At 37.9% G+C, this 25,231-nt stretch overlaps 1 long non-coding RNA gene across 1 annotated transcript in view; it reads left to right on the forward strand.

The window, feature by feature from the left end:
• The window catches only part of LOC116594234, a 70,763-nt gene extending 56,512 nt beyond the window's left edge, over positions 1 to 14,251 (forward strand). Inside the window, exon 4 of the long non-coding RNA XR_004287114.1 lies at positions 12,965 to 14,251. This is a non-coding gene — a long non-coding RNA (uncharacterized LOC116594234). The remainder of the gene's footprint in view (positions 1 to 12,964) is intronic.
• The last annotated feature ends 10,980 nt before the right edge of the window (positions 14,252 to 25,231 follow it).

The raw sequence follows: 25,231 nt of genomic DNA on the forward strand, positions 1-25,231 counted from the left end.
TTGTACCAGAAATAATATCCTGGATACTGTAAGAATCCCTATGGATATATAAAGGGAATTTTCCCCATATTTGGTCATGCTATGAATCCAGAGTCAATTAAAGGTGATCATTTTTGCATTCAAAAGAATAAACTGTGTGGGCCTGGTTTTTCCCTCTTGTTCAAAGGGCTTTTAATGAGAGCTGAGTGGTAAGTTTCTGGCCTGTGATGCTGAGCTATACATGGTGTTTCTAATACGTGCAGCCCATGCCAGTTCTTTGTCATGAGGATTATTCTGGGATGCTCTGAGCTTTGGGTTGTTCCTTGCATAACCACGGAATTGCTGCATGCCCCAGAGGTATTTCACCCTGCTCCTCTCTGGCTAGATGTAGTCGTGTTATTATGTGATATCAGATCTCTCTACAAAATGCCATCGCCATTGGCTATTCATCTGTGTGCGCCAACATTATAATTTACTGTACTTAGTTCATTTTGTCGCATTCAGTAACCTTCACCAGAAGTTCAGCATCCTGGCAGGCGTCTCTCCCCTTGGCCACAGAGGAACCTTGTAATTCTCTGAATCTTTCCAAGAGATGGGAATGCAACAGAAGCAGCTGGAGAGAGGAAAACAGGAACAAAATAGACATCAAGTTCAGGAAAACCCTGAAAAAGAATTTCAACAGCAGCAGTTCTCTTCTGACACTGCACATTCTGTAGGATTTAGTGCTCGGCCGGCTGCCGCGTGGCAGTTTTGAACAGGGATAAAGAACAGGATCTATAGCGACACGAGTAAGGCAGGTGGTAAGAGTTCAGAATCTAGATTTTACTCTTCGGCCTGTGTGGGTGATTAACATTACGTGCTAAATACATGGATAGAGTGAGAAAAAGACGGAGAATTCTGAGATAGCTCCATTTCCAATAGACCCAAAGAAAACTTTAGGACTTAACCGAAAAATGAATCTAGTAGGTGGATGACATCAGTGCCGAAATTTCTGCTAATACTTCCAAAGTGTGCTTTTTTTTTAATGTAAAAAAATATGTTTCATGGATTGGAAAGCCAAAGCTTGTTGAGATACACAATGCCTTTGAGGGAGCATTCCAAAAAAGGGAATATGTCATTCTGGCACGGATTGTTCTTTCTTCGCCATTCCTCGTTGACACAGCCACGTTTCTTCAGTTACGTGTTCTATTACCCCCGAGACTTCTGGGCTGTCCCACCCAACAGCTTGAAGGTTGCTGTATTACCATAAAAGTCTATCCTGTGAGTGAAACAAATGGGCTGCATTAGCACAAAAAGCAGCCTCCTCTCCCGGATTGAAGAAACCATACACCCAACATTGTGGTTGCTGGAGTTTCTGTCTCTTCCTGCAAAGACGATGACTTTGACTTCCAAAGTGCAGAAACTTTGGTACAGTACAGCAGAGACTTCCCTAAACTTTGTGCTTCTCCCCCCTTCAGGAATTTTAAGGCATAAAATCTTAAATCTAAAGCTGTCTTTGAGATCAGGGAGAAATATTTAAGCATTTATGCATTCAGTGCATGATTCAGAGATTTATTTATAAGACTGTTGATTTTGGGACACCCAACTCTTGCATTTAAACTGCCGAAGTGAGTCATGTTTGTGGGAGGTAATTACTACCAGAAAGTACAACTAACTTGTAAGCTTCTCTTTAAAATGTCCACTCACAATCTACAATTACTGTAAATAACAGGCTACCAGGACTCTAGCTCTGTTGTGTGGCTGTATATATTATGAGTACATTAGGCTATACCCAAACATACTTTTGTCACAGAGTGGTTCTTGGAGGAGAATCGAGTCCCTTCATTAAAGTATTGGTATAGATTTCTGAGGATGTAGGTTTGAAAAGAGAGAATATCTCAAGGTTTCCTTCCCTTACAGGGAACAAAGCCCAGAGAATAGCTGACTTAAGAGAAATGATAGATTCCAGTTGGTCGAAAATGTATACATATGGTTTGTGCATCATTAAAGATCAGGTCCAGACCACTGAAATTAGAGCAGGCACTTTGTCCGTAACACCTCAGTGCCTCTCTCAGGCTGATTTTTGTGTCCCCCTAGGAGGTTCTCTGATCTTCCGTGAAGTGAATGCAGAGGTTCTTGCCCATCTGACTAGCAGCAGAATGGGTAGCTGCCTGTGTTTCTGAGAACATCTTGCGGTTAACATACTCATGATTGCGTCTTTCACCAATCAGTGCCTGGGATTTCACAGATAAGATGTCTAGAGAGCTGGTAGTGTAGAAAGGAGGAAAAAGGTGACGGGAGTTTGTTGTCTGGAGTCAGCTTAAATAAGGAACTGCTACAGCAGGAATCGGTGAAAGCATCAGAAAGGAAAGGCTGGAATTCCCATAGACCAACTCTGTCTACTTGATGGTTTTACCTTGCCTTTGACCTCACCTTGCTTAATACAACTCAGCTGTGATAGCAAGACCTCCTGGTCTCCTCCAAAGTTGCTTGACTCCGGAGCCAAACACATACTCTTCTTTGGTGCATTTGGGACTTAACCAGCTGCATAACCATGCCTGCTTAGGCTGTCCGTGACTCAGCTGCCTTCTTGGACCTGTTCACATTCATCCATTCTGCAGCCATTTACTCATCATGCATTCCAGAACCATCTACAAACTACCCTCTGTGTGTCAGTCGTTGTGCTAGGTGCTGGGGTACATCTGTGAATGATATTCAGCCCTTGTCTTTGAGAACCACATAGTCTTGCTGGGGGAGATAACCATGAAAAGTGATAGTTTCAAAACTGTATGACAGGTGCTACATGGGGGTAAACAGGTGCTGTGCAGACACATCAGAAAGGTGCTGTCTCTGTCTGATCTTGGGGGGCAGAAAACACTTCCTATGAGTTTCCCTGTTTAAGCGAAGACCTAAAGGAAAAGTAGGAGAAAGGCAGGAGACATAAGGAGGAGAGAGGGAAAACATTCTGTACAGGAGAAGAGGACTGGCCACAGCCTATGAGAAACAGGAAGATCCAATTCAAAGAGAAGCGTGATCAGTTCTCATTGGAGGGAGCAGGGAGTAGGACAACAATGGAGTGATAACTGTAAAGGCCTTTTTCTGCCAAGTTAGGGCACCCAAATATAACTGGGAGCAGAGGGATGCGTGCTCTGTACCATGTTCCCGTTGGAATAGCCGTTTACTGACTCTGACGTGCTGGTATCGAAGCATCCATCTGAGCAAGTTAATAAGCTCTCAGCCATTTGGCTAGTTCTCTTACTCCCCTGACTTTCCACAGTTAGCCGCCCCTGTGACCAGAGCAAGTGCACTGTTTGTGTCCTCTGACTGGTGGCCCTGCCCGACTTCCACCTTCCTTATCACACACACTCCTCCTTCATTTCTGTGACCCTCCTGGATTGGAAGACAGCATGAACGCTCATGAAAAAAGAAACAAGAGGAAACCAGAGAGGGAGACAAACCATAAGAGACTCTTAATCTCAGGAAACAAACTGAGGGTTTCTGGAGGGGAGGGGGCTTGCAAGGATGGGGCAGCTGGGGGAGGGGCATTGGAGAGGGTGTGTGCTATGGTGAGTGCTGTGAATTGTGGAAGACTGAGGATTCACACACCTGTACCATGAAACAAATAATATATTGTATGTTATTTTTTTAAAAAGAGTACACTGGTAGTTGGGGTGCCTGGGTGGCTCAGTCTGGTAAATGTCTCAGGTCATGATCTCAGGGTTGTGGGGTTGAACCCGGCTTCAAGCTCCATGCTCAGTGTGGAATCGACTTGAGGTTCTCCCTCTCCCACCCCGACACAGGCTCTCTCTCTCTTTCTCTCTATAATAAATCGTTTTTTTTTTTTTTTTTAAGCACACTAGTAGCAGGCAAGATGAAAATAAGTATAAAACAATGAAATTGAAGAACATCAAGAGTAAAGAGAAAAACCTTTAAAAGCTGTCAGGAATAAAAGATTCCATGCAGAGGATCACCGGATGCACTAATGGAAGATTGTCATTACTACAATAGATGTGAAAAGGCAGTAATGTCTTTATGACCCGGAGAGAAATTAACTATCAATCTAACACTTTATCTTTAACAAAACTATTAAAAATAGATAAATAGACATTTTTATAATCACAAAGATTTAAAGAATCAACCAATCATAGACTGTCACTGCAAGATACACTTAAAAAGAAAAAAATGAACCCAGAGGGAAGGTATGGATACAAGATAATGATGAACACAGATGTCAGTAGAAATAAGATAGTTTATTAACTACTGACTACTTGAAAAGTTTAAAAACTTTTAAAAACTACTATAAAAGATTAAATTAAAGAATGTGTGTGTGTGTGTGTGTGTGTGTATTTTGACACAAAGAGAGAGTGTATGAGCAGGGAGGGACAGAGGGAGAGGGAGAGAGTGCTGAGTGGAAAGCCTGATGTGGGGCTCAATCTCACAACCCTGAGATCATGACCTGAGCTCAAATCAAGAATCTGAGGGTCAACTGTCTGAGCCACCCACACACCCAAAATTGAAACTTTAAATAACAATATGAAGTATTCAGTGGGAGAAGGTTAATGCTGAACAGCTTTAGATTTAGCTTTAAAAAGAAATTAGAGGTAGGAACGTATTTTTAAATTTTAATGGTGATCTCTGAAAGAATAGAATTCTGAACAAGTGGAAGGGAGAAATAGGAAGATGAAAACTTTATCAATCCAACAGAAGAAAGAAAAAAGGAAACTACAAAGGGAATGAGAATAAATTAAAATTAACACTGTTGGGGCGCCTGGGTGGCCCAGTCAGTTAAGCATCTGCCTTCAGCTCAGGTAGTGATCCCAGGGTTCTGGAATGGAGCCCCTCATCGGGCTCCCTGCCCATCAGGGAGCCTGCCTCTCTCTCTCTCTATCTGCCTCTCCCCCAGTTCATGATCTCTCTCACACTTCTCTCTCTGTCTCTTAAAAATAAATAAAATCTTAAAAAAATAAAATAAAATAAAATTACCAGTGTTGGAAATAACATGCAATATACCAACAGTCACAAAAAATATGAGTGGATTAAACCAGCAGCTGGCAACATTTTTCTGTAAAGGACCAAATAATAAATATATTTGGTGTTGTGGGTCACATACAGTTTCTTCAATCTTTTAAATCTTTTAAAGACCTAAAAAAAAAAAAAAAAAAATCCTAGCTTGCAAGCCATGCAAAAACAGATTCCAGGCCATATTTAGCCAATGAGAGGAGCTGGTCAACCTCCAGATCAAAATTTTAACAGACAAAAATTTCCAGATTGGGCTTTCCTTTTTTTAAGCCAGCTATATGCTTCTCATAAGAAAAGAACCTTAAAACACATAAAGGATTTATAATGAAGAGTGAGAAAATGTATACTTAGAAGCATAATAAGCCAAAGGAAGCTAAATGGCAGGCCTGGAGGCAAGGGTTCAAGTGCAGGTAGTTAACTGAAAGGGCATCTCAAGAAACATCTGCAGAGAAGTGGAGACATGAGAAAGGGGAAAGAAGGAAGCTGATTGATCAAAGAGGTGTTGTCAGCCACTTACCACTTTAGGCAACTGGAGAACAGTCTCCTGAGGGACTCTGGGAGACAGAGAAAATGTGCCTCAGAGCCAACTCACCTGAGGAACAAGGAAGCTTGAGTGTTTATTGACCAACTCTGTAACCGTCATTGCTGAGCAGTGGCTCTGGGGACATTAGCTCTTTGGCTTTCTTGGCTTGCCTTATGGATAAGTTTTCTACCATGGCCAGGGAAAAAAGCCCTCGAGCAGAAAGTCACAGGTTCTTGTAGAAAGCGGTTTTTACACATAGAGATGAACGCTGAGGGAGCGTGTGCTGGGCAAGAGTGAATTCTACTATATTTACTATATTAGTACAATATTAATAGAGGTCAAATTGAATTTAGGGCAAAAGCCACTGGAAGGGATAAAATGGGAAATTACATAATAATAGAGGAATAATCACCAAAAAAACAAACCAATCGTGAATTAGCTCAAGACATAGCATCAAAATATGTAAAGCCAAAAATTGACAAAATCACATGGATACATTGACAAATTTATAATCCTCGTTGAAGATTTTAATGAACCATTAGAAGAAATGAATAGAGCAAACAAAAATTGTTAAGGAAAACAAAAGATATGGTGGAAAATATTAAGTTGAGATAACCTATAATAAGAATGAAAATGGGAAGCAAACATTTCTGACCAAAATGGTTCCCACTGGGCTAAAATCAAGGGCCATGGACTTTAGGAGAAAATCCATTTCTATGCATTTTTCTGCTTCCAGAGGCCACATGCCTTGCTTGGTTCGTGGCACCTTCCTCTATCTTCAGAGCCAGCTGTCTGCATCTATAAAACTTTCTGACTTTCTTGTCTTTCTTTTTCACTTCTAAGAACACTTGTGATTACGTTGGGTTGGTCCAGATAATCAGGATAATCTCCTCATCTCAGAATCCTTAACTTAATCATGTCGGCCAAGTCCCTTTTGCCATGTAAGGTAACATATTCACAGCCTCTAGGACTAGCACATGGACATCTCCAAGGGGGTCATCCTTCTGCCCACCACACAAGCTATATAAAGTTTTGCACTGTGTATACTAGAGACGAAGAGACATATTTCCAAGGCTGATTTAGATTCAGAAACTTCAAACCACATTTTTTCTTCAGATGGCTTTTGGAATTCTGTTTTAGTGCTTTAGTGTAAGTTTCAAGATAAGGTTTAGATAAATTGTTAAGTGTAACCAACCATAGTACAAAATAATAAAACCTATAAGTTGCATCTAAGAGTTGTTGCTCTGCAACCTCATTCATAACTTACTCGATATTCACTACATGATTTGTTCTCACCTACAATACTACAGTGTACCTTTGCTTACAAATAGTGTGGACCAGTCATTTTTCTATCATAAAACACAAAATTAATATGCTTGATCTAATAGTTTTATAGAGAGGGCTACACATCCCTTCCCATAGGAGATATATTTTCTTTTCAAAAACTTTAGAGTATTTTCAAATACTAATTATGTACCAAATAACAAAGGAAATAATGCTTTTTAAAGAATTGTTGACATAGAAATTCTCTAACCTGAATGAAATTAAGTTAGAAATCAGCAACATAAAGATAGAGAAAATATGCTTGGAAACTTAAATAACATAAGTTGAAGAGGAAATCACACTAGAAATTACAGGTAGCACTAAGCAGCAAAGAATGTACTACATGATAAACCACTAAAGTTATGGCACTTAAAGTTGAATGTATAGCATCAAAATACCTTTATTAAAAAAATACATATATTTATACACATATATATTCTTTTAAATAAGCTAGTGATTGGATTAAGAAGCTAGAAAAGAGATGTAAAATGAAGGCAAGAAATAGAAATAATTTTATAAAAATTAATTAAGTGAAAAATAAGGGAATATTAGAGAAGATAAACAATAAAAAAATGATTTTTTAAAGATTTTTCTCTAACTTTATTTTTTTGTTTAATTTTATTTTATTTTATTTTTGTATGTGTGTGTGTGCATTCCAAAGTTCATTGTTTATGCACCTCACCCAGTGCTCCATGCAATATGTGCCCTCCTTAATACTCACCACCAGGCTCACTCAAAGCCCCACCCCCACCCCTCCAAAACCCTCAGTTTGTTTCTCAGAGTCTACAGTCCCTCATGGTTTGTCTCCTCCTCTGATTTCCCCCAGCTCACTTAAAACACTAATGACAGATCAAGATTTTTTAAAAAACATAAATGTTTATTATGAACAGGTTTATGCTCCAAATTTAAATATTTAGATTAAAAACTTCTTTAAAATAAAGAATCACAAAAATTAACAGAATGAAAAATTTTATAACATGAATATTCTGATAGTCATAAATAGACTAAATCAGTAATCAAAGCTCTCTTCCCCACCAAAAAGACATCAGGTACTTATGATTTCATAGCTGAGTATTTTATCTTCAAGGTATGGATAGTCTCCAACTTAGACACATTAGTTCAGAGAGCTGGGAAAAAAAGAAAAGCAACTTAGCTACTTTTTAAACGTAGCGTGATGTTGGGATCAGGGAAAACGTTAAGAAAAGAAAAGTATAGATACATTTCAGTTATGAGCACAGCAACAAAACATTCTAAATAAAATAGCTGGAGATCAAATTCAGTAGCACTTACATTTAAGTTGGGTTCATCTCAGAAGTAGCAAGGTGATTTCAGAAAGAATTCTAAAATCTTTTAATACAGAGATTAAGACAATCTTATGATTATCTCTGTAATTCAGAAAACGCATATGTTAAAAAATCAATTCATGATGATTTTTAAAAATCTTAGCAAACTAGGAACAGGAGGGAACATAATATTCAAAACATACAATAATCATGCATATTGTTGAAACTTTAAAAACACTCACATTAAAGTCAGGGACCAAATAAGGCTATTTCATGTCACCACTTCTATTCAACAGTGTGCGAGACATTCTAGACAATCCAGTAGATGAACAAAAACATAGGAGGTAAAAGAATTTGAAAGAAAGCCCTGATGCATATTTATATACATCTAAAACCTGAATGTAATATTATTTCTAGTAACAAACCAATATAAAATTCTAAAACTAAATTGAAAGTTGGTCCAAATTTTTGCATATGTGCTCAGCATAATCAATAACTCTCCAAATAATCCATTACAAAAGCAGCACATAAAGCATACTTTTTGCAATGACAACAAAAACCTTTACCTAAGGATAAATCCAACAAAGTTGTACTAGACAATTATAAGTAAAATAAATCATTGTCTAAGTAACAGGAGTCTCAAGTAAATGGAGGAGTGTTGAATAAAGGTCATGTTTTTGGATTGGAAGATTCATTGTAATAAAGAAGTAATTGTTTGCAAATTAACTTATAAATTCAGCATAAAACCCAATTCCATTTAAAATATCATCCCAGTTTTATATAGAACTCGACAAGTATCCTTAATATTCATATAGTAGAGAAAAGGACAAGAATAACTTAAAAATATTTAAAGAACAAGCTGGGGAAGAGATTGATACTTTTTACAAAATTATGCTGATTAATATGATTTTGGCACAGAGATAGACAAGATGCCCAGCAGAATAGAATACAGAACTCAGTCTCATGTATACAGTGACATTTAGTATTTGTCAGGAGTTGTGTTACTGACCAGTGCAGTAATAAAGTGGTGGTGGAAAAATTAGTTATCAGTATGGGAAAAGATAAAACTTAGTTCTTAGCTTATTTCCCAGGCTGAATTAATACTAAGTGTTTAGAGTAACATTCTAAAAACTTAGATCATAGCATTATAAATGTTACTAAAACTTGAAGATAGAGAGAAGAGGGTTCTCAACATACAAAAGCAATCAAGGAAAGAATTGATAAATTTGACTCCTTTAAAATATTAAACCCCTTAAGACACCATAAATTTATGATAACAACAACAACAAAAAGATATTGACAATGCATATAGCTGATTAGTTGCCAGAGTGTATAATGGTTACCTACAAATTAAAGAGAGAGAGAGAGAAAGAAAGGAAGGAAGGAAGAAATCTCAATAAAAAGGCAAAGTATTGTGGGAGGTGAGGAATGAATAAGCAGAGCATAAGAGATTTTTAGGGCAGTGAAAATTCTGTATGATGCCATAATGATAGGTACATGTCATTATATATTTGTCCAAATCCATGAAATATACAACACCAAGAGAGAACCGTAATGTGAACTGTGGACCTTGGGTGATAAGGTAGGTTACTGATGTAGGTCCCTCAGCTGTAGCAAATATACCACTTTTGAGGTGAGGTTAATAATTAATGTGTGGATGCAGGGGTATGTGGGAAGTCTCTGTACCTTCCCCTCAATTTTGTTGTGAATATTAAAGTGCTCTTAAAGAATAAGTCTTGATTTTTAAAAATAGTCAAAGTTATATGAGATGCAATTTCTAGAAAAGGATTGTCTAATGACCAATAAACATAAAAAATTGTTCAACCTTTACCAGTAATTGGAGAAATGCAAAATAGAAATCTGTCATTTCACATTATGAGATTGGAAAAAATATGTAAATTCTGACAATACCAAATGGTCACTTGGATGTGGAACAATGAGAACTTTCAAATGTTTCTGTTGGAGATATTACTTTGTACAAAATATTTGGAGAGTAATTTGACAATATCTAACAGAAATGAACAAAAGAAAGATAAAGACTAGATTGTCAACAGCAACTCTCATGGGAATGGAGAGAGGTGAACAGGACCCAGGAAGGGTACATAGGAGGCTTCCACTTTACCTGCAATACTTAATTTCTTATAAAAATGTGAAGAGAATATGGTAATATGTTAAAATCTGATAAAACGGGGGTACAAGTGCCCTTTCTATTTTAATTTGTATACTTATCTGGGTCATTTTATTCAAAATATATACCTAGCATGTGCCAAACCCTCTTTTAAGAACTGGGGATAGATAACTGAACAACAACAACAAAATCCCCAGCTTCCTAGAACTTATGTTCTAGAGCATTTAAAATATTCCATATTTTTAAAAAGAAAAAAGACTAAGAGAAATATGAAGTGGATACAACTCTTTTGAAAAAGGTTGGTTGGCATTAGGTAGATTCCAGTTGGGCTTGGTGACCATTAGTTTATGGTGGTTAGAAATATATCCAGGAAAATGGAAATTTTCTCTAGTAGATTCAACTGCCTGATTGCAAACAAGAAGGAGGAGTGGGACTGGGTTGGTCCATAGTTGAAGTTTTTGCCAGACAGGGAAGTGTCATTAAAAACCAAAGTTACGGTGAGGATTCTGGGAAGACGGCAGAACAGAGAGCACAGGAATCTGTGTTCCCACTTAGACAATAATTGCACTGACAGAATCTCTCCTGTGTAACTAACTATTTTGGAACTCTGAAGTCAAGCAACTTCCAAGGGAAAACTTGGACAGTAAATTGTGGTTAAGTTCAATCAATTTCAGCTCACAGCGTGGTAGCGGCTGTGCCTTTTCCACCTCCACATCCTTTCAGCTACCCCAAAATGCCACCCTCCCTGGCAAGCAGCCTTGTGTGTTCCTAAAGCAGCCTGTGCAACTTTGGGAAGCTGGGATGGGCAATAAAAATCCTGTCCTGTGCACTGATCCCTGATTGCTGCTCTGATTGCATGCAGTGTGCAGAGAGAGAGGACTGCAACCAGTGGCACACCCCTCCCCCTCTGGCTGAAGTGACTTCCAGGGCATTTAAAGGTCTGGTGACTCCCCTCTTTCATTTTTATCTCTGTCCCCTGTTGGGAGTCAGACATGAAAGATTAGAATATTCAAAAGGAACCACATATACAGGGACCATTAGAAAGTTACTATACATACCCAGGGAAAGGCACAGGCTCAGAAAAGACCTGAGAAGACCTAAGTTTATACCTCAGGCTGATCCTCAGCATAGAGACATCCTATAAAAATCAAAGGGAAAAAAAAAGATTAAAAAAAAATCAGTGAACCCTGGGGCAGGAGAAGGATATGATTTACAAAGTTATCACATCACTAAAAGAAAATTTGCAGTTTTAAACAACAAAACCAACAACAAACTCACAAAAAAAAAAATATAAAGAAATAGGAAAGTATGATCCATTCGAAGGATGAAAAAAACTGTCCCAGAGGAAAACCAGATGATAGACCTACTAGACAAAGATTTAAAAACAACTGTCTTACGGATGTTCAAATAACTAAAAAAAGATGAGGAGAAAGCCAAGTAAACAATGTGTGAACAAAACAGAAATATCTATAAAGAGATATAAAATGTAAAAAAAAATTCTGTCTATCATGTGGAAGCAACACAAGTGTCCAGATAAGTGTGGTATACATGTACCGTGGAATATTACTCAGCCTCGGAAAGGAGGGAAGTTCTTCTGTGGCGGGGATGAGCCTTGTTAGATGACTTAGTGTCAGCATGGAAGTCCAATGTTGCTTTTCTTGCTCAGTGATTTTAAAGACTTTGAGTAGTTCCAGCATGACCTAAACTGCACTCCTATTCCTACCAAAGGTACAATACTATGTATTGGCTACTATAGTGTTTCAAAATATTTGAGACATTTCTTTAAACTTTGCACAACCCAAAATGATGGTGTTTCATAAGGATCACAAGTTCTGCATTCCTTAATTCTTTCTGCCCTTTGTTACAAGTATCATTTAAAGAATGAAGTATATATTGCATGAAAACATTACGACTTTTTCCTCTTGGTATAAATCAATTCCAAGATAACTGAAAAAAAAAATTGGTGAGTGAAATAAAACAGTTACAAAAAGACCAATACGATATCATTCCATTTATGTGAAGTGACTAGACTGCTCAGAATCAAGTCGGCAAGTAAAGTAGTGACTGTCAGGGACTGGCAGGAGGGGTATTGGAGAGTTGGTGTTTAATGGAGACAGTTTTGCGAGATGAAGAGAGTTGCGTGTATCAGTGGTGGTGATGGTTGCACCACAGTGGGAATGTACTTGATGCTGTTGAACTGTATTCTTAAAAATTGGTAATATGGTGAGTTTTATGTTTTGTGTATTTTACCATAATAAAAAAAATGGTAGGGGAAAGCAAAGTACAAGGGACAAGAGAGTGTAGAATGCAAGAGAATAGTTGAAATAATGGATCTTGGAATCCAAACTGAATAGGAAGGAAAGGGAAAAAGAGCGCGTTGGGGGGTAGATGTTCCATGGAGGCTGCAGAAGAGTGAGTGTTAGTGGGGATATCTGAGCAGACAAGCTGGAAGGCCAAGGTGCTGCTTGGAGAGCTTTGAACTGATTTTGGAGTGGAGCGTTTTCCTGTTTTTTGTTTGTTTGTTTGTTTTGTTTTGTTTTGTTTCCCCACGTAATGATACACCCTGGATATTTTTCCATTTCAAAAGTCATAGTTCTATCTCACCCATTTTACCATAGAGTTCCGTTTTTCAGATGCATCGTAATTTAATCAACCATTCTCTTACTGTAATCAGTTTTAAATTATATTTAAAAGTATATTATTTAAACTAATCAATTATGATCCTTCCAGAAATCTTCACCAAGAAGCCTCAGACATCTAGAGACAGTGGAAGAAGGCCTGTGGTTCCAGAGAGACTCAAGACCAAAACTAGTGTCTGGTGCCCCAACACCTCCACCCACCAAGGAAGAGCAGCAGCCTTGAGGTAGATAGCCTGGAATATTCCACTGCACGCTCAGGTCATGTTGGGAGAGAGATCAGGTTCTTCTAACATGCCCATTAATGTATATGAATTACTTAGTCAATTCCAATGAGTTGCTTCTATTTGAAAAGAATTGTATTAGGAATTGGAAGTGTAAAACCTGGTCCAATAATGAAGGCATAGTTAATGAGGACATAAGTTATTACAATGTAAAGTTAAATCAGAGGCAGATTTAACATGAAGAAGCTGCAGTGTAAGTGCCCCTCACTTCCACAGGCCCTTTCCAAAGCTTTGGGAGAGACCCTATAATCATACTTACGTGGTCATACATTCGGTAAACTTTGAAAAGTGAGAAGTTTTTTTTAAAACTAAAGTTAAACCGTCTCTTTCTCATCTGACTTTCCCTACCTTTGAAATGGCCAATGACATTTTTGAGACCCAACAAAAAAGTTGTATTGAGGACACATGTAGTTGAGTTTATTGAAATATATGTACAGGGCTCACAAATACTTCCTTTTAGAATGAATTGATTGCCAGCTACACTGGTTTAGGAGTGATTTCTAGAAATGTCTTTCTACCCCCCCCCCCCCCCCCCCCGCTGACCCATTGAGTTCATGGCTTGAGGGTATAGAACAGAGGCTTTACCATGACAGCAACATGCCCTGTGGCACTCAGCCCAGGAAGTAGGTGGGTCCTGGAGGAGATGCTAGGGTTTGACGTGTGTGCAGCCAGAAATGAGTCTGGAGAATTCTTCCAATCAGACATGTAGAACTGTAAATGGAGGATTTGGTTCTAATAGTGTTGGTCAGATCAGAACTTTCCAAAGTCAGGAATACTTTTAATAACAGTATAAGTGGTAATACACTTGAACAGGTGCCATCTTTTCCTTCTTTTTGTTGGTAATTGCACAAAATAATAGAATACATAGGTCTCGAGGCACAAACTGGTAGCAGTACTACAAAGAGGGAATCCATCTATATGTGGAGTTCTACAGTCTAGTCGTTCCACTTATGAACAATAAAAACAGAAAAAAGACTGAATTGTATCTCCATTTTCTCTACAATTAAGTCACTCCACCAGGTAGCTACTGAACAAAAATGTTATTTTCTGGATTTTGAATATTCATTGTATTCGTTAACTCATTAAGACTTGATTTTGTTGTGATTTCTTTATTCTAAATAAATACGCATTTTCATATCTAATTTTGTGTTAATCATTTTCAATTACTTCTCCTAAAGAGGTCTCCTCAAATTGCTTAAACCTCAGGGCCTCTGGAACATGGATCTGTCCCAGTACAAAGCAATGAGTGTGATGAGAGAGAAACATAAGGGGGTCTGTGGGAGTTCTGAGAAGGAAGACATTATTCACGACCACGGTGATCAAAGCAAGGTTTTACCTGAGCTATGACCAAGCAGAGGAACTTGAATTCAGAGATATGGCAAATGATGTTCTAAACAAAAAAGCAAATGCTTCATAACATTTTTTAAGTTAACACACAGTATAGTTTTAATGAGTTAAACATATGGCCATTCCAATACCTTAAAGTCTACACTTCTGTCTACAAACATTTAATGTCTACAAACACATCTTAATGAAAGAAGATGTTGCTGGAAAGACGATTTATTCACAGTGTAGTTTCAATGAGTTAAGCATACGGCTATTCCCATATGTTTCTTCACATATATTTACAAACACTTAGGTCTTTTTATTTGTGTATTTATTATTTTTTATTTTTTTCAAGTTTTCATTTTAACTCCAATTAGCTAACATACAGTGTTATATTAGTTTCAAATGTACAATACAGCGATTCAACACTGCCGTTTCCTCCCCTGTGATCATCTTCACAACTTTTTAATAATTTATTTATTTATTTGTTTGTTTGTTTATTTATTTATTTGAGAGAGAGACAGTGAGAGAGAGCATGAGTGAGGAGAAGGTCAGAGGGAGAAGCAGACTCCCCATGGAGCTGGGAGCCCGATGCGGGACTCGATCCCGGGACTCCAGGATCATGACCTGAGCCGAAGGCAGTCGTCCAACCAAGCGAGCCACCCAGGCGTCCGCACTCAAATATGGTTTGTCATTGACACATCCCCTTCTCCACCTTCACATCTCTTCTGATTCATACGGAAAAACCTTTTCTGGGCACCTGAGTTGTTCAGTCAGTTAAGCATCTGCTTTCAGCTCAGGTCATGATCCTGGGGTCCTGGGATGGAGTCCCACATTGGGCTCTCTGCTCAGCAGAGAGTCTGCTCCTCCCTTTGTCTCTTCCTCTGCCTCTCCTCCTGCTTGTGCCTGTTCGCTCTCTCTCAAATAAATAAAATCTTTAAAAAAAAAAAGAATACCTTTTCTGCTGGTGTTTTGTGGACATGGGTTCAAGTAACAGATGAGTGCAAACTTGGTGGGTGTCCAAGAAAGAGAATTTTTCAGGCTGGATTCTGCATTGGAGTCCAAACCTAGAGAAATATGACAGTTCTGTAATACAGTCCAGGTCCTATTTCATAAATTAAGACAAACATAAATACTGCATAAACAAAGCAAACTTTCTTCCCTGTTATTTAATTATGATATAATTAGTGAACAGGAGCTAGAGAAAGTCCTATTTTTGAGCTCTCGGCTGGAGTGTCCTTCACGGATCCCTTAGAAGGAGACCATAATAATCTGCAGAAGTCAAGAGCAAGAAGAGTTTCTCCTATGCAGCATTACAGCCTAGATACCATCCTATCTAGTCATAGAAAAGACTGAGAACAGAGACCAAGACTGAGACCAACCATGTTCTGCAAATGGTAGATGATCCCTTCAGGAAGTGCCTGGTACTCTGTGCCGCAAATTACTTCTTTCCCCATCTGGGACCACTTTTCCCACTGGTAGGCCCAGCCTTCCACAGGTCTGGTGACTCATCAGGCAGTCCCAGGCCCCTTGAGCTGGGATGACTCAGCATCAAGTGAGCTTACTATGAGCCTAGCTGACATCAGCGGGAAGACAGCAGCATAGACAGTCAGTCTCTGGGGTCAGAGAAACAAGGCTGGAGGCAGATCAAACAGCTGAGTAGTCGCTGAGTCATGGAAGGAAGAACCAAGAGCCACAACTCTGGAGATAGGAAGATGGGAGCCATGAATTCTGATGGTTGACTTCTTTCTTGTCAGGGGCTGATACCACAGGTCCTGCTGAAACGCAGAGCCATCTGACCAGTCATCCGACCAGTCCTTCCCTGACATCATACCTCAGATCCAGTGACTGGGTTCCTGCTTTGTGCTGATGACTAATCTGTTTTCCATTCACTCCTGCCCTGATTTTCCAGACCCCTCAGGACTGGTGAGCTCTGGATTTCTGAGGCATGTTACCTGCAGCCAGGATGACCCCAGCCAGCTTTTGCCAGTGCCAGCACTGTTGTATGTGATCCTGGCCAGGCTCCAGTCCTTGGCTCTGCCAGCCTCTTGGGCTACAGTAGGGACTTTAGGATTTGCCATTGAATCCAATTTCCTTCTTACAACTATCCTCTAAGACAGGTATCTGATCTGTTTTACAGGTAAGGAAGCAGAGACTCACAGATTCTATTTCATGCAGGTCCCACAGATGATCATCTCCACTCTAGTTTTATTCTACTTTATCCTACTTTCATGAAATGTGCTTCCTTTGTCATTCTTCAGAACTGGAGGTAATAATATCTACAGGAATGTCTTAAGGATTAAATTAAATCCTTAGAACGAAAGTGCCTAATGTTATACTTAAGAAATAGTTTCCTTATTTCATTCTGTTCTGACTTGTACTTAGAAACCCTGCCACCCCCCCACCCCCCGAGATAACTGGGCTTGGCACACATCTAGTACAGCACCAGAGCCCATAGTAGGCTGTAGCAAGTAAGTACTGGATGCATGTGGCCAGTCAGTGGAAGCAATTAAATTCCACTTAAGGTTTGTGAAAACCTGAAGACCATCCTTTACCCCCTAGGCTGTGCTCCTCTTGACTGCCTGCTGTTGGGCAATAGCTTATCTGTGTTGAGTGTGCCCATTTTCCAGATCCAAGTCTCTCCTACCTTGCCTGCACCTTTTATTTCCAAGTCATCACCCTGATATTCAGGACTAAAGAGGCCCAACACGAGGGAATGTGTGAGTGGTCCTGAAGGGGCCAGTCTACTGAGATGTAGACTTGCGTAGGACACAGGCTGCTCTCAACGGTGACAAAGACCCAGGCTGTGCAAGGCCACCTGCTGGCTCAGCACCTTTCCAAATAATTAAGCAATCTACTAAGAGCCTGGAGATTGGAATCCGAGAAAAAAAAGCTTTGGAGAGAAGTACAAGTAAGAATTCTATAGAATCTTTTTCTGCTAGCCAGCAGTTCCATTAAGGAAATTTATCTTGGTGTTTTGGAAGCATGAAGATTTTAGTTCAGTCATAGATACTTCCAGCCATTACTCAGTCCTCAGTCAGCAGATTCAAAGGAAGCGAGGAGGGAAAAACCCAGGGCTCTGGGCCATCTGAAAATCTTGGCCCAACTACAGCCATGCCAGGAAGATGATGCCTGGCCCCTGTTGCACCTTTGTTAAGGGTCACAAGAATAATACCTGGTAATCTAGGCAAAAATTGCCTTTAGATCTTGAATGATCTCCCAAATTAAGAATCCTGGAAAGGGATAAAGAAGTCCACAGAGAAAAAAAGGTCTGTAGAGTAAAGAACGACCCAATTCCCTGATTTTAAATCTCTCCTCTCCCATCGCCAGGATCACCGAGTGGACGACTTGGAGACTCGACTTTGCCCCAGGCTCTAAGACCGATTCCATTCCTAGTCAGGAAGAACATAGGAAACCTTTAGGTGTCAGCTTGGGGCTCAGCATCAAGTCAGCCTTTCTCTAGTGCCTACATTGACCTTGTATTCTTGAATCTTGTAAATGGATTCTTACTTAATGCTTTTTAGTCAGTTCACACCTGTGACTCCAAAATCCCAGACTTGCATCCTTCTCTTACTCCTGCACTCCTGAGCTCCTCCCTGACTCTGCATTTTTAGGGCTAGAAGCTTGCCTTGCTATCACGAGAACTTGCAGGAAGATGACTTCTCTGTTGCTTGGCAAGTCTAAAGTAGAATTACCTTGCTCAGTGCTGACATCCTCTAGGACAGTTTGCTGGAACCCACTGGATCAGCCAAGTTTTGCACCATAACCACCACCCCCGCCAAAGCTCCATCTGTCCACACCTGAAGTTCGACGGTGCCCTGATCATGAAAGAGTAGAATTGGGTGGATTAATTCATCCATTCCCAGCATTTCTATCTGCTTGTAAAAGTCTAGCTTCGAGTTCTCCATGCATTCATTCACATCAGCCTTCCAAGACCTTCGTACTTCACCATATGCCTTCATTTAAAAAAACTAGCCAATTAAGGATCTTTAACTGCTGTGAAGCAATAAAAATTTCCCTAAACAATAACTATATAGAGAATCACTTCCAAGACTGAGATTTTGTTATCTCATTTCAGGCATTCTAAATTAAACCCTGGAGAAACATTTTACTGCTAATAAATAATCACTGGTTGTAATATGTGTTATTGCTGAGATAATAGGTTCCATCAATATCTATTCATGTTATTGTAACTGGGAAATAAGACCTGAGAATACTACTCTGTGTCCCAGTATTGAGGAAAAACAAATGTTAATTTTCATAGTGTCATGTTTGGTTTAAATTATCTATTCTAAAATACAGGCATGTGTTCACCTTCAATATAATGAATCCATTTGTTATCCAGCCACATTTGATTTTGATCAAATTTCTCTCCCAAAAACATTTTATGGGATAGGACACAGAGAACAAAACAGTCCATGACTTAATAGCTGATAAATAACACATGGAAATTTACTAAAAAGGAATGTTGGGGCATCTGGGTGGCTGTCAGTTAAGCATCTGACTCTTGGTTTCAATCAGGTCATGATCTCAGGGTCATGAGATCGAGCCCTGGGTCAGGCTCCATGTTTAGCATGGAGTGTGCTTGAGATTCTTTCCCCCTCCTCTCTTTCCCTCACTGTCCCTTCCCCCACCACTCTCTCTCTCTAAATGAATCTTTTAACAAAAAGAGTGTTGATTAAATCTTTACATTTTAAAAAAGGAGCTTTATAACAAAACTTAAAATCCTATCCTGAAAGTTTAAAAAATCTTGGCTCAGATTCTTGTGTGTTTCCTCACTACTGGACTACATTTCAGAATGTGTTGTTTTTTTTTTTAAGTCCTGAATGTTTTATATATTCCAATTTCTAACAAATATTATATCAGCTCTTCAGGTGGAAAGTCAAAACCTCTGATTGACTTCTGAGGTTTGACTTGACTTGAGTTTTTAATCCACAAAATGAGATTGCTATAAAATTACCTATTTTAAAGTTTAATTAAAACAAAACAAAACAAGACAATTTTTTTCCAAAAGAAATTTAGATGGCATGAGCCTTATGGGACAGAATCTAAAACTACTCCAAGGCTTTTGTTTCTAATTTTGTGATCAAACACCTGTAAAGCCATTTAACAGAGCAGGGATTAATAGTGAATGGGCCGTAAGTAATCAACTTTTTAAAATGCAGTAAAATGGCGCATCTGGGCGGCTCAGTCAGTTAAGTGCCCAACTCTTGGTTTCAGTTCAGGTCATGATCTCGCAGTCATGGGATTGAGCCCCGAGTCAGGACTCTGTGCTCAGTGCAGAGTCTGCTTCAGATTCTTTCTCCCTCTCCTTACTTGTCTGCTTCTCCCTGTTCATGTACGCTCACATGTGAACGTGCACTCTCTCTCAAATGAATAAATATTTAAAAGATTTTAGGGACATCTAGAGGTACCTCAGTTGGTCACATGTTTATTCATGAGAGTCAGAGGGAGAAGCAGGCTCTCCACTGAGCAGGGAGCCCAATGCAGGGTTTAAATCCAGGACCTGAGCCAAAGGCAGGCACTTAACCTACTGAACCACCTAGGTGCCCCTAAAATCTTTTAGAAAATAAAATAATTGTAGTAAAATAATTTTAAATTCAAGTTAACATGGTTAACTAGTTAGGTAGTCCAGTGAGATTCATAGAGGCTAGGATATAAGTCTCCAGTAACTAAGCTTCCTTAAAAAACACACCAAATTAACCAAGTTACAGAAATTGTGATGTTAAGTAAATAAGACCTTGGATTTGCTGAACTTTGTAAAGATGGAGTAAAAAGAGCATTAATAAATGGAGAATTATCTTAAAGTTTTGGATTTTCTTTTCAAACTAGAGAGAAAATTTTGAATTCTTGAGCTGGCCACTGCTTTCACTGAAGCAGCCAGGATGTGAAGGACTAATATCCCAGAGAAAACAGATATTGAAGGCAGCTCAACATTTCCTCAACATTTGGCCTCACCGGTCTCTGTAAAGCATTTAATGACTCTTAAGCTTTGCAGGGCAGAGTATGGGAAATTAAACAGAAACAACTGAAACACAGAGTGGAATTTTTGACAGTCTCATGGTGCTTGGGAAGCAGAAGTTGGATTTGAGAATATACCAAAAGGGAAGGGAACCCTAGTAAACACCCAGGCTTTTCCCTGGGATCTCTGGAGAGTGCATCGACCCTTCCAAAGTTTGAAACTCCATTTCAAGGCAACTCATCTGATTGCATTGTAGATACCTCACAGAGGATAGGGCAAAGACTCTTTGGAAAAAAATAGTAGCACCCAAAGCCATACATTTTTAAATCATAATGTCTATCATTAAATAAAACACTAGGCTTACTGAGAAATAAGACCTACATGTAACTCAGCTATTGTAGTTATCAGATATGTACTTAAAAGTAATGGAGATTACTACATTCAAAATATTAAAATAAATATAGAAAATTTTACAAGAGTACTAAATCTAAAACAAGTTTAAATGAAAATTCAAAAACAAAAACAAAATGTAAATGAGTCTGTAAACAAATTTTGTAATTAACTAATTTTATAATTAACTATAAACAACTGAAGAGAGGATTAAGAACTGTAAGCAATGTGAATAACAAAATTAACCTAATCAGCAGTGTACCTAATACAATAGAACATACTTTTTAGGTATTTGCCAAATTTGATCAAAATTAATTATTTGCTAAGCCATAAAACAACTCACATCATATTTCTTTTTTTTCAATAATTTGTATTGTTAGGTTTTCATGTATTTTTTAAATTGAAGTACACATAGATGACATATAATATTCAGCAAATTCCAAGGGATTAAAATTATGTTATTTTATGCAGGAGAATTAAATTAAAGATAAAACAAAAAATAATCACTAGAAAATCCTCAACTATTTGGAAATTAAGCCATTCATTTTAAATAAACATTGAGTCAAAAAAGAAATCCCAATAGGACTATGACATTTTGCACTGAATGAAAATAAAGATATGGCATAGCAAAATATGTTAAATGCCACTAATGCTGTGTCTAGACAAAAAAGTATAACCACCAGATCTATAATGGGAAAATAAGTTTTTCAAAATATCTCACTATTCAGCTCAAAAACCAGGGACAGAAACTCCCAGAAAATTAAACTCAAGAATGTAGGTTAAAAGAATTAAGTATAATATGAGCAGATATTAATAAAATAGAAAATGTAAGTATAATAGGGAAAAATCAACAATATTCATATTTGGTTCTCTGAAAGATTATGTTCTTTGAAGGTTGAAAAAGAAAAAAAAAAAGGCCAACAAAATCTGTATCAGGATTAGAAAAAAATAGGAAGTCACTAGAGATCATACAGGCAGTTAAAAGATAATAAGATACGTTGAAAATGCATTTAAGCAAGAAATTTATAAATTTTGATAAAATGGAAAAATTCCTAAGAAAATACACTTTACCACAACTAATACAAAAATAAAAATAAAAATCTGAATATCTATTTAAAACTTAAATCTATAGGGGCACCTGGATAGCTCAGTCTGTTAAGAGTCAGCCTTCCACTCAGGTTGTGGTCCTAGGGTCCTAAGGTCAAGCCCCCTGTCAGGCTCCTGGTTCCTTGGGGAGCCTGCTTCTCCATCTCCCCACCTGCTCATGCTATCTCTCTCTCTTTCTCTCTCGCTCTCTCTCTCTCTCAAATAAATAATATTTAAAAGAAAAAAAACTAAAATCTATAATTAAATACCTTTCCACTTAAAAGTCTCCAGGTACAAATGACTTCATTTGTGAACATTTTTAAACCTCAAGGCAGATATAACATTAGTCTTAGAAAAACTCTTCCCAAGATTAGAAAAAGAGAGTACTTTCCAGTTCATTTTTATAAGACCAGCATAATCTTGCTATCAAAGGATGGCAGAACAGAACACAGAGAATCGTAGGCTGTTTTTCCCATGAACATAGATGCATGATCCTAAATGAAATATTAACAAATTTATTTCAGCAATTTATAAAAACAAAAACAAAACACAAATGGTTGGATTTATTCTAGGAATGCAAGGTGATTTATCATTATAAAAATTAATAAAATCCTACTCACCATGTTAACTATATAAAGGAGAAAATTTGATTATCATGTAAAGAGATGCAGAAAAAACATTTGATAAAATTAAAGCCCTAACAGTGATTTAAAAAGAAAGATTTTAGCAAACTGGATATAGAAGGAAAGTTTCTTAATTAGATGAATAAGCATGTACAAGAAACCTGAGAGAAAGTGTTATACTTAAGTTTGGTGTATCAAAAGTTTCCTCTTTAAATCAGAAATGAGATAAAGATGCCTAACATCACCATTTTCATTTAATGTAGGAACAGAGGACCTAGCCAGTGCAATAAGGTAAGAAAAAAGTAGAAGGATTAAAAAGGAAGAAATAAAACTGTCATTATATGCATAGTATACATATGCTACAAACAATTACTATTTATAAGTTAACTTCATAAGAACACTAGATAAAGGATCAATACAAAAATTTGGGGGTGGGGGGTGCCTGGGTGGCTCAGTGGGTTAAAGCCTCTGCCTTCGGCTCAGGTCATGATCCCAGGGTGCTGGGATGGAGCCACATCGGGCTCTCTGCTCAGCAGGGAGCCTGTTTCCTCCTCTCTCTCTGCCTGCCTCTCTGCCTACTTGTGATCTCTGTCTGTCAAATAAATAAATAAAGTCTTAAAAAAATGTTTTTTTATGTCTGTGTATCACAACAAAGAACTATAAAAATGAAAAACAATATACCCTTTAGGATAACATAAAAATTATCAAATATCTAGGAATGTATCTAATGAAAAATGTGCAAAAATGTTAAAAACATCATGGAAGTAAATTAAGAATACCAAAATCTATGGAGAATACCTAAATCTATGATACCATAGTCATGGATTGGAAGACTAAAACTTAAGATACCAAGTCTCCACAAGTTGAATTATAGAGTAAATATGATCTCAATAAAAATGTCAGCAGACATTTTCTTTGTAGAAATCAACAAGTTTATTCTAAAATTCTTTTTTAAAAGACTTTATTTATTTATTTATTTGGGAGAGAGACTGAGCATAAGTTGCGGGGAGGGAGAGGCAGAGGGAGAAGCAGACTCCCTGCAGCAAGCCTGACATGGGGCTTGATTCCAGGACCCTGAGATCATGACCCGAGCTGAAAGCGATGCTTAACTGACTGAACCACCCAGGTGCTCCCTATTCTAAAATTCTTACATGGAACTACAAGAGTCCAAAGTAGTCAAAATAATTTTGAGGAAAAACTAATTTGAGGAACTTATACTCTGCTACGTCAAACTCATTATGAGAACATAGTGCAAAAGTCAGTGTGGCATTGGCACGAGGAGAGACAAACAGAAATGAAACATAATGGAAAGCACAGAAACAGACCCAAATATATAGCTATTTGATTTATGACAGATGATACTGAAGTGCAATGTGAAAAAGATGGTCTTTCCATTTAATGGTGCCAGCTAGACTCATTGAATATCCATATTGAAAAAAAGAAATCATACTCAAAATCAATTCTAGGTAGATTTTATATCTAAACGTGAGAGGCAAAACCAATAAACTTCTGAAATAAATCACAGGGAAATATCTTCATGCTTTTAGGGTTAGGGAAAGGCTTTTAAAAAGCACTAATTATAATAAATGGCACATAATAAGTAATATATCACAATTGATAAATAGAACTACATAAAATTAAACTGTTGATCTAATAACAACATTGAAAGAATGAAAAGGCAAGCCAAAAGTTGGAAGGTGGTTTTTGCAATACATATAATCTTAAAAGGATACATATATAAATGTGTAAAAACACTGGAAAATATGTAAAGAACTCTTAGGAAGAGAAGTAGCCAATAGAAAAATGGGTAAAATATGTAGACAGGTATTTCACGAAAGAAGATACCTAAATAGATCTCACTGACACGAGGAATTTGAGAAACAAGACGGGATCCTAGGGGAAGGGAGGGAAAAATGAAACAAGATGAAACCAGGGAGGGAGACAAACCAAAAGAGACTCTTAATCGAGTGAAACCAACTGAGGGTTGCTGGAGTGAGGGGGAGGTGGCAGGGATGGGGTGGCTGGGGCATGGACATTGGGGAGGGTATGTGCTATGGTGAATGCTGTGAATTGTGTAAGCCTGATGATTAACAGATCTGTACCCCCGAAGCAAATAATACATTATATTAAAAAAAAAAAAAGAAGAAGAAACCTAAATGGCAACTAAACATATGAAAAGGTGTTCAAAATTATCAGCTATCAGATAAAAGGAAATTAAAGCCAAGACACCACTACACGTCTTCCTGCATGGCTAAAATAAAAAGGACTGACAATACCAGGTTTTGGCAAGAGGTAGACCTCCTGGAAATCTCATGTACCATTTGTGGGTGTGTCAATTGGTAGAAACCACTTTGTAAAACTGTTTGGCATATCATTAAAAGTAGAAAAAAAGTTTATACCTGTTGTCCAACAATTTTACATCTTAAGAGTTTAATTAAGCTGATAAATACCTAGCAAGATTGATTAGGAAAATAGCCACTAGCCGTTATTATAATGAAAAAAGGAGACCTCGCTAAAGATATTTCAGAAATTAAAATGAACATTTCAGAACTTTATGGAAAAAATTTATACCAAAAAATGAAAATTGAGCTAGAATTTCTATAAGAACACAACTTCTTGAAATTCACAGAACAGAAAATCAGAGTAGTCCTCCAATTACTAAAGATATTAAATCTGTAATTAAAAACTTT

This window comes from Mustela erminea, chromosome 6 (genome assembly GCF_009829155.1).
Source record: "Mustela erminea isolate mMusErm1 chromosome 6, mMusErm1.Pri, whole genome shotgun sequence".
NCBI lineage: Eukaryota > Metazoa > Chordata > Mammalia > Carnivora > Mustelidae > Mustela > Mustela erminea.